Raw genomic sequence first — 16,372 nt, forward strand, 5'->3', positions numbered from 1 at the left:
GATTGGCTTCTCTCTCTTCTGATCATTATAATCTAAACCTGGGGCAGTCTGGGAAACTGAAATTAGTGTGAATGGTTGTCTGTCTATATATGTCAGCCCTGCGACAGACTGGCGACCTGTCCAGGGTGTACCCTGCCTTCGCCCATTGACAGCTGAGATCGGCTCCAGCACCCCTGTGACCCTTAACTGGATAAGCAGGTTACGGAAAATGAATGAATGAATTATTGCCAGATTAATCGATAATAGGAAAGATAACAAAGCTGTGTGTTGCTGTTTAAATAGAGGTGGGGCAGTTTTGGGCCATTTATATAAGTGCAAGATCAGGTATTGGGAGCATTTCTATTGCCTCTCAACGATTCTCAACATGTTGACGGCGAGTCAATGGCTCATAGTTAACTAACAAGCACTAGAATCATGCATGGTCGGCCTGGCTATGTCAACAAAGAAAGGAGAAGCTTGGATAACAACTTTATTAAATGTTTAGAATCTTGAATACAGCACCTTTACAGAAAATGTCTCAATATGAAGTTGTGTGTGAGTGTAAGAGGGCAGGTCTACAGGGTGGTGGTTGGTTTAGTTTGGCCCCAAACACAGAGAAGGCTCGACGGTGTGTTCAGCGGATCAGAACCAAGCCCTCTTTGTATGCACCCACACACTCAACACAACCCTCTGTAGCAAGATACATTTGCTTCTTCCCCTAACATCATCAACAACCAGCTCACATCGTCATGATTTCTGTGCTTCCAAACGTTTCCGTCCAATTCTAAAATGCCGCATGGAATCTCTTAGCTACACAGAAAAAATCATTAAAACACAACGAAAGAAAGATCACTCCCCATTTCTCTCTTCCTATACTAAAAATCTCCAAATATTTTTAATTCGTGCTCCAGGATGAGGCAGATGTGATCCTGTATCAACTACCTATCATCCTTAAATAAGAGAGGAAACACAAAATGGCTGCAGTTCAAATTAAACAGGACTGAAGCTCTGCAGCCTTCTGTTCTATTTTTACTGTCACAACGCTTCACTTGTGTTTTTACTGATTCTCCTGATCCACAAAAAAAACTAAGGAAAGAGAGAGAGAGGGAGAAAAAGAGAGAGGGGAAAGCCCTTATTTCACAGTCCACTGCGGTTCGCTCCGCCCACTCCTACACACAAACAGCACAAACACCACCACACACACTTCCCATCTGTCCTCACTAGGGGGTGATGACTCACACTCACAGCCTGTTTTATGTAATCAGAGCAGACAGCAGTCAGCCACCAGGGGGCAGCAGACCACACAGGTCTCCTCTCACAGCAGCAGTCCAGGAATAGCAACAACCTGAGGAGAGAGTGTTGGTTTTATAAGCTAATTGACTAGTGAGCCTACATTTTTCTACAGTTTTCCATGAACTCATACACCTGTGGGAGGTAAAAGTGAACTGCCAACTTTGTTTACTTTTAATAAATAATGTACAATACAGCAACTACAGCCTACAAATACATCTGTGCTATATTTTGTAGCATAGGCTTTTTTTTTGCATAACTTTACATCTTGTGATATTGGAAAACAAAGCCTGGTGTTAAAAAGTGCAGTAGGGTAGAAGTATGCATGCTCACATTCTGGGAGAGCAGTGGTACAAGTCCCCTGGCATTTCCTGTTGTCATTCAGACAGAAAGAAAACCTGACGGAAACAGGATGACACTGTCATGGATGAGTTACTGGACAAGCCTGCCGGGCACGGGCACAGTGGGCCACGAAAATGACCACAAAGACACTCAAAATAACCTCATAGAGATGCAAAACAAAAGCAATGAGACACAAATCTACCACAAAGAGATGTAAAACGACTATGAAGATGCAAAACCACCACAAAGACACAAAAATGACCACAAAGAGATGCAAAAATGACCACAAATACATTCAAAACAACCTTAAACACTCAAAATGACAACAAAGATACAACTATAAAGAAATGCAAAATGACCAAAAGGAGACAAAACATGACCACAAAGACAGTAAAATAATCGAAAAAAGATGTAGTACTACAAAGAGACAGAAAATGACAACCAGAAGGAGACACACCACGACTAAAAACACACACAAAATGAATAAAATGCACACAAAAATGATTAATTATAAATGTAAGACAACCAGAAAGAGACACAAAACGTTTGTAGTCATTTTGTGTGTGTGTTTCAGTCTGGGTGTAGAGTTATTATATAGGAGGGGTGAGGGGCCTTTTACATGTCTGTCCTCAGGTGACCATTATCTTGTAATCAGTCCATGGACATTGTATTAGCACGGTGGACACAGACGAGTGTGTGTGTGTGAGCGAGAGAAAAGAAAGAAAGACAATTAGGTAATTGGAAGATTCACAAAAAGCATTTATAGAGTGTGCATTTGTGTTGTAGGTCTGCGTTTGTATCTGCGTCTGTGTTTTTTTGTTTGTGTATGTGCAGGGCGTGGGTGTTTACATAGGGGAGCATGTGTTTGAGAGTGGCATTGCCCACGCAGACGAGTGGGAGGTGGGTTTGGGGTGGCAGAGGGGAGTGCTGGAGCGCCTGGGCCTCATTTTTATTTTGGCACCTTTGAGTATGATCTCATTTCTGGGCAAGCCGTGCCCTGTAGGCCGCAGTGGGGGGATGGCGTGGGACCGGAAGTGGAGCAACGAAGGCCCATGCGGGGCCAGAGTGCACCAACCACTTCAGTACGATGGAACAAACATGGTGGAAAGGAAAGACACCTTTATATGTTATATAAATCCTGTCCTGTCCCTCAGTTTGAGACATGATGATGAGCAATCTGTTCCCCGGGTCTAAAGCTTTGATCTTCTCCTACTGCATTTCAAAAAGCTCTCGATGCCTCGCCCCTCCACTACAACACAATGCAGGTATTATATTTATGAATGAAATAGCGAGGTGGAGTGTCATTTCCATCCACCCACAGCCCACTGAGATTAGTTCATTAACGAAAAGCACAGGCAGTGGAATCTGTAGGACATCAAAAACAGGCTGCACAATACAAAGAGAGTCCGCTGATGAGCGAGTGTAAATTAGCGAGGGCATGAGGCAGGAAATGGCTCTCTCCTCTGGTTAATCGCATATGCTATATATATTTTTAAAAAACAGAGTTCATTCAAAATGCGGTACAAATACTGTTTAAAACTATGGTTTTCCACAGAAACATTAAGAAATATAGAAAAAAATGTATTTAGTAATAGAGAAGAGTTTACTAATCTCTGTTTATAGAGAATACTCTGTATGTGTACTTTTAAAAGAAACTACAATTTTAAAAAACTGTGAAAATTACGTAATTAAAAGGACAACACAAAATGATTTGTCTCTTGTCATTGATTGCTGTACATATATATATTTTTTAAACAACATTTAAGCTTACTTGGACTCTGGTCTAACAGGATGAAATTTCTTCCAGACATAATGTCTTTTAATTTTCTATTATTTAGAAATAAATCCTTTGGGATTTTCTTATTTCTAATATGAACATTTGTCAGCCCAGACATGACCTCCACATATCACACAGGAGCTCACATGAGATATGCTCCAAATATTCTCATCCTCGAATACAACAGGAGTAATTTCTTGTTAGCTTTGGAAATAATTAGCTTATCCATTGGGTTTCAATTACAGGTTCAATAGCTGGGCAAGTTCATTATGTCGAGGCAGTCTAATCTCCTGTGAACACGCTGGGAATTTAGTGCAGTGAGCAGGTTATTGGGTCACATGTCAGTGATTAACAACAGAGTAATTAAAGATATGACTGTGCAGGTGTCTGAGAGGATGACATCATGTACTCTGCAAGAAGCCCTTAAAACATCTTAGTCCAACTTAAAACAAACAAAACTAACCTGAGATACTTGATTACATTGGAGCCTTGGGTGGATTTATATAAGGCTTTAAGCTAGACCTGCTCTACCTTCAATTTCTTTACTTGTTGCGTAAATGTGGTTACCAAGAAACGACAATGTGTTGCTATGGGTGTGTGGGTGTATAGCGGCAAAAGGGACCTATGCTGAAAAGACATTCAGCCCTGAGAAAAATAGTTCAAATAGGCAGAGCTGAAACTGAAAGGTGCGTGAACGGCGAGCAGCAGAAGCTGGAGAGGAATTTTGTGAATCACAAACAAACAAACTGATTATGAAACATATATTAATGCTGTGACTTTTTAGCTGAAAAGAAGAAGGCAGTGTGGGAACAAGTATTCAGGTACGTTAATTAAAAGTACCAATGACTTAACATTATTTTATAATGTTATGTTTTTATTTGAATAATATTTTGAGTGATCATAACTAAAGATTTGAACAATTTATTGTAGTTTTTGGGGTTCCTGGAAGCTTTATACTTTGTTAAAATGAGAAAATGAGACGTCATTTCAGAACATAAAAGTTTACTTAGAAGGCGTCTAACGGGGAGTTGTGTTGATCCCAAACATAACTCATGTCTCTTTGTACAAATTACTGTTTGGCAAACAAATGGAATATATGTTTGTTAAAGGATAGCCGATATAACTAATAGAACATAATAAAACATCCCTGTTTGTGATAATAGCAACTATTTATTGCAATTTCTATATTTTGTAACTAATCAAATATCAAATGTGCCAGCTCAGTTTGTGACAAAGGGAACGGCAACCACTTCAATACTCTACATATACTTGAAAAGGTTCTGCAATTATTACTGTTATCATACATACAGCAGTGAGGAAGTACGCAAGTAAAAGTAAATAAGTATTATCAGCATATTGCATAAATGTGTAAAAAATGATAGTAACAATATTTGTTATGCAGCCCAATTTTATATGGGGTTGAGCTCAGTTGAACAACTTTTAACTCTGTTAGGCAGCTGAATCTGTAACATTATGTTTTATATTTTATAACCTGATGAAATTGTCCATCTGTAAAATCTTAATCTGCAAAGTGACTAGTTGTTTGGTGAATGACATGGAGTAAACAGTAAAATATATTTCCCTCTAAAACAGAGTACATCACATCTGCCCAATAACTCTTCACAACTACTCCTGCAATAGATAAAACATTACACTCAAAAACACACAAAAACACTCTAATACCCACAACAATCAGGCTTCTCAAGAGGTAATTAAGAGACCACAATATTTCCAAACCTGCTTTTTATAGCCATCTCTATCAGGGTTTAATTAAAAAAAACAATGTGATATCAATATCCCATAAAATGCTTCTTTCCTAGAATAAAAGAGGCTTGTCTATAACCTGTTTATGGTTTCCAGCTTGTTGACATACAGGTCTTGTTTGTGTTTAAATGTATTTTTGGAGCGCTATAGATAGAAAGCAGGCTTCAATGGGGAAAGAAATGAACAAGCCCCAGCTGACAGGTAGTTGACCCCATCCATTCATGAATCAGCCCAGAATGAATGAATCAGGAAATAACTCGGGACAGTGGCCCACACAGACAGGGAAAGTAAACTGTAATGGTAGGGGAGTCACGTGATCGGTATCAAAACGCCAAGTCAATGGAGATGTAATTTGAGCAAGGACAGCGAGAGAAAATAAGTTTTATTGTATAGGTTTATTGGCTGATGTGAAGCCCATTCAGCACATCTGTTCCTCCCTCGCTCTCATCAACCCACTCTCTGCTTTTGTTATGCAACACCTTGCTCTATCTGCCTAACTTGAACATATGCCTGGATGGTATACGTTGGAATTAAGCTAACGCTAAAATGTAAAATGTATCCAGATATCGAGTCTGCGGTCTTTTGTCTTCGATCGAACGGAGCGAGATGCACACGGAGGGAAACGGGTGAGAGAAAAGGTAGAGAGGGAGTCTCAATGTAAGATCTGCTGCTAGAAGGGTCTCTCATGATGTAACACATCTACATCACGTCACCATGGCAACCCCGCATCAGCACCAACTCACTGTGGGGAGAAAGAGTCAGTGTCTGTGCTGGTATGTTACAGTAAAGCTTCTGCATGTGTCCACAATAAACAGAAAGACATATGGGAACAAATGACTAGATGATAGAAATACACATTGTATATAAAAAAACATATAATTATTACATTTAAATTATAGTTTTTCTTGTATTCAAATGTAAGAGTGATGCGTGTTTTACCCTATAAACTTCATCTTATCCTTGAGCACGGACACACATTCAATCTCATGCAGCACAATAAAGCCTCTCATGCAAACTCCGTCCTCAATAGAAATATCTTGGCTATTTATCGAGTTATTGTCACCATGTTCTCCTGTGAGTCTAAGTATAATCTGAGGGACCTTGGGGAGACAGAGAACTATGAACACTAAAGACGAAAAAAGAACTTGAGTGCAAACTTCTGGCCCCTTTTCTGTGACCTGGCTGCTAAAAATAAACGGGATATTGAAAAGCGAAGAGAAAAGGTACAAGGCTACTCCTTCACAAAGCCACACCGATAGAAGGAGGCAGGGAGTGATGGGTAAAGGCGGGAGGTGAGGAGCAGGAGAGTGGGTGGAGCTGTGTGTGGGTGTTTGTATGGTTCATATTCACAGATTGCGTCTGTCGACGGATCTGTCAGGCTTTGAATCAGACGGAGTCAAATGTAGTCAGAAGGAGCTGGTGTGTGAGCTGAGCAGCAGATAACGCATGTTTAAATAGCACAAACATATTGTAGGCACCATGATAACACATATGTGAAATTGTGCTCATTTTGTCTACATTCACAGCTCTATTCCACAACTGCTGCTGTTCAAATGTCGTTTTCTGAGTCTACAATTTGAGGCCCAAACTCATGAATCTTATATTTTCTACAACACATATCCTGTTGGGGCACACGATACATTTGAAGGGCTGCTAGTTGATTTAAAGGAATCAGAAAACATAACAAAGAAGGTCTTTTGGGCTTCAATTAAGTTGTAAGTTAATGTCTTTGTTTTAAGCGGTTGGGATCCACTAGGCCAGAGTTACAAATGTACTTGACCCTAATATCTCCAGCATGTGGGAGGAGCACCCACAAGACACATACATTTTTTTTAATTATTATTATTTCTCAGTCTGAAACAGGTCCTGTTATATCAATTCTGGTATCCCTCAAGACAATAATAATAATAACTTTATTTATAGATCCTTTTTCTTAACATGGAGGCCTAAGACATGTATGTAACCGCAATGCCAGAGTACAGTTTATTCTACTATTTATTCTCAATGCAGCAGACTGAATGATAATATGAATTCATCCTTACCGAGGTTTAGCTTCTACATTTCTACAGAAACAAATCCTAATTTTGATAATGTGGTAACTTGATTCATCTATTGCAACCCCCTTTTTAAAACTGATCTATTTGTTAATTTATGTAACAGGAGCCGTCCAGATAAACACTGTCACATAGGCAGATGTAATGTTCGGTGTATATGAGACATCAAGCTGAAACTAATTTACAGCCCCCACACCGTGCTTAGCCTTTTCAATTCAGTGTTTATGTGTGTATGTATTGTACATGACTGTGTTTGCATTTACATTTACATGCAAGTGTGTAAATGTAAGTATATTTATGTGGTTTTGAGCAACATGTACTGTATACGATAATCAATCTCCTTGTTCTAGCTTGTTTAGTATGTGAAAATTTAGATTAGGGTTACTATTATATCGTTATCGTTATACGAGTCTAGATATCTTCATAGATTTTAGATGTTGTAAATATGAATAAGTGTTGTCTTTTCCTTTAACTCTACGATATCATCACAATATCAATATCAAGGAATTATTCAAAAAATATGGTTATTTGATTATCAACCAGCCCTTATATTCATATAAAACACACTAATGTCCATTTTCGTGCTTTACAGTAAGTTCCCGGACTGCTCCCCTCTACCTCTCTGTCCCTAAATTTCTATCTCTTTCTTCCTCAACGCTCCTCTTTACTCCACATCCTCTCTCTCTCTTTTTCTCGCTCCCGCTTCGATGCAGGAGTGGGAGTTGTTGCTAGGCGACAGATTAGCTCTTTCCTTTCAAGAAGCAGAGCTCAGACCTCGACTCTCTGGGTGTAAAAATAAACAAAAAAAAAGAAAAGACAGTCTTAGAGGAAAAAGGACAAGTTTCTTTCACCTGAGATCCACATGAGATCCACATGAGACCCCACCCCCACCCACCCATCTGCTGCACTCTTCCCCCTGAAGTGTTCCAGTAATAATTAACTTTTATATATAACCCCATTTACATTTAAGATTAACACAATCTATCACTCATCGTCAGCAAAAGTGTTGACATTTCATCTGAAATAAACTGTGTTGGAGCTGCAGCAGAGACTGATGATCTATCCTTTCTGTTCCCTGTGATGTGATGACTAAGGTTGTGGTGAACAAGCTGCTCGTCCCTCATCCGCAGCTCCAGTCTATGCCAACGGCCGAAGCTGTGAAAGTCACACCTGTTGGAGACTGTACGTGTGTGCAGAAAGAGCCAGAACACTCCTGCGCTTTGTACATTTGCACAGTGAATGTGTGTGTGTGTGTGTGTGTGTGTGTGTGTGTGTGTGTGTGTGTGTGTGTGTGTGTGTGTGTGTGTGTGTGTGTGTGTGTGTGTGTGTGTGTGTGTGTGTGTGTGTGGAGGATAGTGAGAGAGTAAGTGTTGATGAATGAGTGTGTAATCGTGGAAAAGCTAAGTATATGAGTGAGAGATTGAATGAGCAAATTCTAGAGGTTGATCAAGGTAACGTGAGTGAGTGAGTAAGTGAGTGAGTGAGCAAAAAAAATAAATGTGTGGATAACGGAAACAGAACGTGATTTTGTGAGAAATCTGGCGAGTGAGTGAGTAACTGGCAAATCTAAGTGAATGGGTGAAGATATGAGTGAGTGAGCAAATAATTGTGTGTCTGAGAGAGTTAGTGAAGTGTGTGAGAAAATGAATGTGTGGATTTGAGCACAATTGAATAAGAAAGTGAATCTGAGTGAATGAGTGACAGGGTGACTTTTCCATAAGCTTCAGATGTACTCTGAGTTAAGAGCTAATAGCAAATGTTAGCATGCTAACATGCTAAAAGATGATGAACCTGTAAAACGTAATCCCTGCTTTATATCAGCATATATAGCAAAGCACCAGTGTGCCTGAATACAACGTCACTCATTTACTTCATCTATAGCTGACCCTTAGTACGCCGGGCTAATGCAACACATTAATTACAATGAATTTTCATAATAAATCACACAGCTCTGATGAATGTCCTTTATGAACGCTATAATAAAGTGTTGTCTGCATAGATTAAAGTGTGCGGATTTCTATTTTACCAGTTTGAGCTTTTTTATACTTCCATCACCCTATTGAAGATAAAGCTGGGTGAAGCGGTGGTTTTCCTGCATAATAAATCACATTAGAAAAAAAGAAACCTACCCCTGACCCAGACAGCGCATTCAGAATGTACCAGACATGTTTCTGTGAATGAGTTACTGAGTAAAAGAGTTATTGAATGGAGGAAAATGAATGACTCAGTGAGTGAATGAGTGAGTGCTTGGCTTAATGTGCCTGGGTGAGTGATTGTGTCTAAGAGGGTTACAAGACTAAATGAGCCTCCGTATGAATACTGAGGCAAACAGGAGTTTCTTTCACAAAGACGTCCTACTAATTGGATTCATTTGAGTCCATTTGCTGTCAGGGAGACGAGGTACTCATCCCTCAGACCCCTCGCTCTTCACCCATCCGCCTCTCCACAGTCATGTTCATCTCTGCCACCCACCTCCGATACCAACACAACCCTGTCTCATAATGGCAGGGATTATCATGACAACTGCAACAATGACAGCGCTTGAGACAAGAGAGTGTGTGGGACACCGGGACAGCTTAAGTACCTACGAGACTGCTGGGTGGAAAAAAATTCAAACAACTTTGAGTGTTTTTTGTTCTGGGAGCTCCTGCATAAAGATTTGTGCTATTTTTGCCCAGAGAAAGTCTGCCAGCGCTGTTTCTTTTTTTAAGGCAATCTCAAAAACACAACAGCTCGAAGAAAGTGATGGGTGCTTAGTCACAAATCCAGGGCAAATTGAGATTCACCTGCAGAAGCAGACTCAGAGTTGTGTTCTGTTCAAACAACAGGGAACCAGTATACTTAATACTTAAAACCATTGATCTGCTTGATAATGTTCACATTACTTATCAGGTTAGAGTGAAGAGGATTTATGCTGCTGTGTTGTTCAATTCATCACTGTAAATTGACTGTGTTTCACAAGGTTTGAATTTAAATAAATTCATTTATAGTTTTATGTCTTTGTGGAACTTTTACATGTGGCCTCTTTAGAAGCAGAAGTGCCTGCAGACTGCAGAAATTACAGCAAAATTTAAATGATGCATCAAATTGGACAACTTATATTTTACAACAGCACTTAAGTTTCCCCGTCTTCTAGATGAAAAGTCAAGGGATCATCAAAATTATTTATTTCATTAATTTATTTAATTCAATTTATTCAGGATATTCGCACTGAGATTTTGAATCAAAAGATGGCAGCGTAAAAGTTTCACTGAATAAATGCACATAAAAGAGATAACAAAACAAACCAGCAAAATGCATCAATCAAATAAATTTCATTCTGTGTGCCTTGGGTGCTAAAACTATCTTTAATCCTGTTTTTAAAATCTTGGATGTTTATAAAATCATCTAGTTTAAAATGTCTCTTGAGCACTCATCAAGATGAGGGTCCAAAAACTTTAAAAGCACTTTCTCCAAAAACGGGGCAGTTTCCAGGATGACTTACTTCATTTTTTCACAAGTTCAGAGGTTGCAGCTACTGAGTTTCTGGCAGTAGAGAACATCGATAACAAGGAAGCTCATGTAAAGTGGCCTTAATTCAATTAATTCCGAAGGAGACATGAATATGTCAACCAAATTTTACGGTAATCCATCCAATGGTTGTTGAGAAACTACAGTATAAATGCCAAACTGATGGTGGCGCTAGAGGAAAAGTCTGTGGATCTCCAAAGTCATCCGGTAAAATCATCTGGGGAAAATGAATCTGTGCCCAAAATGTTGTGTTGGTTAGGTCGTTGAGATGTTATGGTCTGGACTAAAATGGTGGAACGACGACTGACAGACAGACTGACAATGTTATCCCTATAAAGCCACTTTGCCGGCATGGCTAACATTGTGACAAACTATGTCCTTTCTCAACTTTCCAACAGCTCAAACAAATCATCTATTGTTTTATCTTCTCACATCTTGAGAATTGTAATGCACTTTATTCTTGTTTAGGACAAGAAGCTGCATATCCGTCTGAATATTCGCATGTAAGGCCAGTGCACTGCATCCTATCAAATAAAGGTTTAAATATAAAATAAATGTAATAACGTTAAAGGTACTAAACAAATTGCCCAGACTTTGTGAATGAATCATATCAAGGTAAGTGTTTAGCCATTGTGCTTTAGTAATCAAGGTCAGAGATTTCCTAAATGAAGTGAACCATTTCTGGCAGCTTTAATGCCCGTTAAGAAAATATGTGTTCTCCAAGATGATAACTTAAGAGCCGAGACATCATTTGAGAGCAACGCAGTGGGACAACAACGCTCGTCACATATAATTGAGAGTCTAAAAGTTTCACATATTCATAAATCTGAAAAAATACTTAAATAAATGGTCAGTGATAATAAATATGTGATTAAATAAATGAAACAAATCATGTACACCGACATGGTTCTATAAGTATGAAGAGAGATTCAATCTAAATAATTCACTGTCAAATCACTTTATGGTTGATGGCGACAGACAACAAGGTCAAACACGAGATGAAAGTATTTTAGAGGCCAGTCATTTGGAAAAAAATCAATTTTTTGTGCTTAAAGAATGTTTTCTGTCATAAATTACTCTAATGGTGGCCAATATGAGACAAGCCCACAGACTTGCTTACAGGCTAGTTAATGATGCAGCAGACTTAAATGTGTTGTCTGCTCAATTTAACGTGATTTTTTCCACATAAAACATGAATGCTGGATTGTTATGTTGCTAATGAGACCAAGATGCAGACGATTATATTTGGTGAATCTTGTGGAGAACAATTTGTTACCTAGTGGCAGCTGAGGAAAAAGAAACTTGAAGGTTTTAGTGTTCAACAACTTTGGATACTTTAACAGCCAAACTATTGGTGAAGGATCAAATGTTTCTGAGAAAAAATAACTCAGGGGGATGTAAATACTACCATGCAGTCTGAGGTAGCTCCTGAGGAAAACGTCAAGAACCTTCGAGTGGTTTAGTGCATTATTGAATGGGAAGAGCTGTGGGACGATAAAATAAACATCTTTCACAAGTATAAAATTGAATCCAACGTCATTACCAATAAAACGTGGAATCCAGTCGAATAAATAAGGACTGGGACGGTCACAACTGCAACATATGTGGAAAAAAACCTCTTAATGAAGAAAATCTGTTGAAAATAAAATGGATCTAAGAAAACATCCACAGGGCAATGAAAGACTATCGCATGACTGACATATAGAGACAGACAACCTTTCAAGCTCACATCCACACCTATGGGTCATTAAGAGTCATCAATTAACCTAAGCAGCATGTCTTTGGACTGTGGGAGGAAGCCAGAGAACCCGGAGAGAGCCCACACTGACACGGGGAGAACATGCAAAGTCCAAACAGAAGGCCCGTCTAGCCCAGGTATTGCCCATTTTGCCGTGAGGGGACAGTGCTAGCCACTACACCACCTTGCAGACCCTTTTCATTTTTGATTAATCTAATATTTTTTATTGTTTAATGATTGCTTGTTCAAGGAAGATAGTGTAAAATGTCCATCAGAGCCCAAGGTGATGCCCTTCAGTTTACTTTCTCCTTAGTGAGGCAGCAAATCCTCACAACTAGGAATATGGAACCAGAGAATATCAGGCATTCTTTGATAGAGAGAAATTGTAAATAATTTATTGGTCAATATAACTTTTGCTAATACATTTTTTGTTGACTGACTATCTGATTAATCAATAGTTTCAGCTCTAATGTAAATTCAAGGAGATTTCAGAATTTCCATGCCCTCTATGAAAATATCTATTTGTTTTCAGGTTTTTTTTTAAATTTGCAGAATAGAATTCCATCGCAATAACATAATTTCACTACACAATTACTGTGGCCAAAATAATTAACACATACAATATCATTGTGATGACTACAGAAAATTTGAACAAAACTAATCAATAATAATGCTATCAATAAAATTCATCCTTAACTTTATTTATTGTGTGTTTTGTCTTTTTGGCAAAGGAGTAAAGGTAGGAGGAGAGAGAGTCTGTAACCAAAACTGTGCAAAAGAGTGATTATCATGTTTTGTGTGTATCATTAGCATGAAGTCAATTTCTAAATATAAAGGTTATTATCAATAATGTCTCAAACTTTTACCCTCACTTTGTTTTTCCAGCTTTGCATTAAGGACATCCTCACTCACCTTTGGTCCTTGTATACTGTTGTAGTCATCAAGTCCAGCATGAGGAATAACATCTGGATGATCTTTGAGCCCTGAAACAAGAGCATGACTCAACTTTAGACCTTTCACCGGGGTGAATTAAAAAAAAGAAAAGATGTGCATAACCTCTATCCAATTATGTCTTCTGTGGATGAACTGCTCTAATGAATGAGTGTGACGCTGCATCCAGAATAGCCAAAAGGAGAACTGATGTCACTGTCATGACACACTATGGTCCCCACTCTGGCAACAGACTGGTGTGTGATGTATTTCTATCGGCTCTGGAGGCGCTGCTGGCCCATGTGATGTGCAGCAGAGATGGCAGGCTCATATCCCTCATTTCTACAGCTTAAGAGCTGAATTAAGTGAATATTATTTGAACTGTACATACTGAGGGTAAGGTCTGGGGGGCATTTTTTGTAGAAATATAGTCAATCAATAAGTACCTCTTGTTGCAAATCTGCCATTCTATTGACCAGGAATACAACTAGAAAAGGAAGCAGAGACGGCTGAGTCATCCAATATAAATATGAGAGAAAAACAAACCTCAAAGGAGAAGAAACATACACAGGGACTGAAACAAGCAGAGCTGAGACAAGAAGTTGGATGATTCACCAAAGAGCTATCTTCCGCATATTAAAAACTTTCAAAGAAGACAAACACTGGGACAAAGTAATCATTATTTTATTAATAAAATGGTCCTCATCCTGTTGACTCTACATTCATTGAAGTAGATGAGGTTTTATATTCTTGAAGAAATAAACTGCTTATTGAGAATAACAGAGACACATGTTTTATATCATGCATTGCATTGACTTACATTAATTCCCATAACATGAGTAATACCCATTCTCTCACCACACACACACATGCACACACACACACACACACACACACACACACACACACACACACACACACACACACACACACACACACACACACACACACACACACACACACACACACACACACACACACACACACACACACACACACACACACACACACACACACACACACAGCAGATCACCTTGTGGGTGGGAAACAGCCGGAACATGCTCTCCACTTATTTTTCAATGGAACATATTTGCCACCACCCCTCTCATCTCTTCACACAAAATAATTCAGAAAGTAGAAGCTGTGTGACACATGTGTGTGTGTGCTGGGCTCTACGTGTGAAGCACATACTCGGATCTATTTTTGGGGCTAAAAGTGAAATCTCCTCATCTATAAATAGGACAATCGTAGCGGGATACGGGGGCGCGCCTCTCAGTCCTCGTGTCGGTCACCGGTGAGAGCTATTTTTAGAACCAGCACTGCTTACCTCACGTGAGCGTGGCGACTGGTTTGCAGGTCTATTTGCGCGCGCCTCTTATTATTCATGAATTTCATTCATCAAAATGACTCCACTTTCATTGAGCTTCTTGAGGATCGTCCTTGAAAGTTTTAAACACAACAAAGCACCGCCTTGCGCATTAACGTCATTTGTTAAAGAGAGAACTATAATAAGATGGTTGCTGGTGTTTGATGGTCTAAGCTCATCTTTGAGCGTCATAACGCTGCTGGTGTGTGTGGTCTGTGCTGTTTCTTTCAGTATGTGTGGCGGGTCATGCTCTGATTGATTCCTATAGTCCATGTTTTTTTTTAGTTGATTTAGTTAATTCTCGCCTGTTCATATTCAAATCTGAATTACTTTAGGACATCTCAATGGAGATTTATCTCTGACGTTTATCCCAATGCTCATAAAATAAAAGAATTCATAGCGTTTCTGTGTATATTGAGAAAAAATGTTCACAAAATGAGAACAAGATTCCCTCTTGACAAAAATATGTATTTATATGACAATTCATTTAAGGTACTGGACATCCGCACCAGTCATGTCTAACAGTCTAAAACATGGAGGGAGATTCTGTGTGTGTTGATGTTTTCAGCGGCTCTGGGATGATCTCCATTCATAAAAGGCGACGGAGAAACCGAGAGATGTGAAACAAACAGCCTCAGCATCCACGTCCGCCTCCCGCAGCAGCGTCCGGCTCTGCACCACCAACCGGACACGCTTTAAACGTGAACACTAAAATGTTGTCGAAGTCAAATGAATGAACTGCATCTAACGAGCACCTGCCATGTTTACTGACAGGTCCCGGCACACAGGCAGTGTGACGGGTAGCCTACTTCAAGTGCCAGACACATAAACACGGATCCCTCGTTCGTATGCAGCCCAGTCCTTCCACCCCCTCCCTCCCTCCCTCCCTCCCTCTCCATCCTTCCCTTGCACCCCCCACCTCCTCCCCCAATACACCGGAGTCCGGTGACTCCGTTTACGTTTTTACGCTTGCTCCGCCCCTTACTCGGTTTTGTCCAAATCGGGCTTTTTGCGTCGCCGGAGCTCCCGATTCCAGCCCTACGTCATCACCGAGCAGAGGGGAGAGCTGACGTCGGAGGAGAGTCACCGGGAGGAGCGGGCACCGGGGAGGGCGGGGGAGAGATCAGCACTGCTCACACCGATACGAGACAGAAACATCCCCCTTCTTCTCCACCCCCTCCCTCCGTTTTACGTCGGTGGCGGTGAGTCGGGAGCCCCCCTACTCCGGTGGAGTCCCGGGCTATATAAGTGACCTGCGAGCAGAGTCCCTCAACCAGATTTACGGGTTCCGGACTTCAGTGCGAGAGACGGCTACCACAGCCGCCGATTCACCTGCGCTCCGTGAGGGGGGACAGACATCCAGCAGCCGAGCTGGACGCTGTGGCGGAGCTAAAGCAGACTGAGACGGGAAGGTTGTTGAAACCTTTCTCTGGAAAGAAACAAGCTGAGATGAAATAATAACACACCTCAGAGCTCTCCCCACTGCTACAGCCTGGCTCTCGAGTCCTCTCGGAGACAGGACACCCAGACTCCAGCCGAGGCTCCGCGTTAAACGACGCTCTCAACTCTCCAACTCAACACCTGGAGGAAGCTCGATAGTTCACCGCAACAACCCGACCGAG

The sequence above is a fragment of the Anoplopoma fimbria genome, chromosome 4, assembly GCF_027596085.1.
Source record: "Anoplopoma fimbria isolate UVic2021 breed Golden Eagle Sablefish chromosome 4, Afim_UVic_2022, whole genome shotgun sequence".
Classification (NCBI taxonomy): domain Eukaryota; kingdom Metazoa; phylum Chordata; class Actinopteri; order Perciformes; family Anoplopomatidae; genus Anoplopoma; species Anoplopoma fimbria.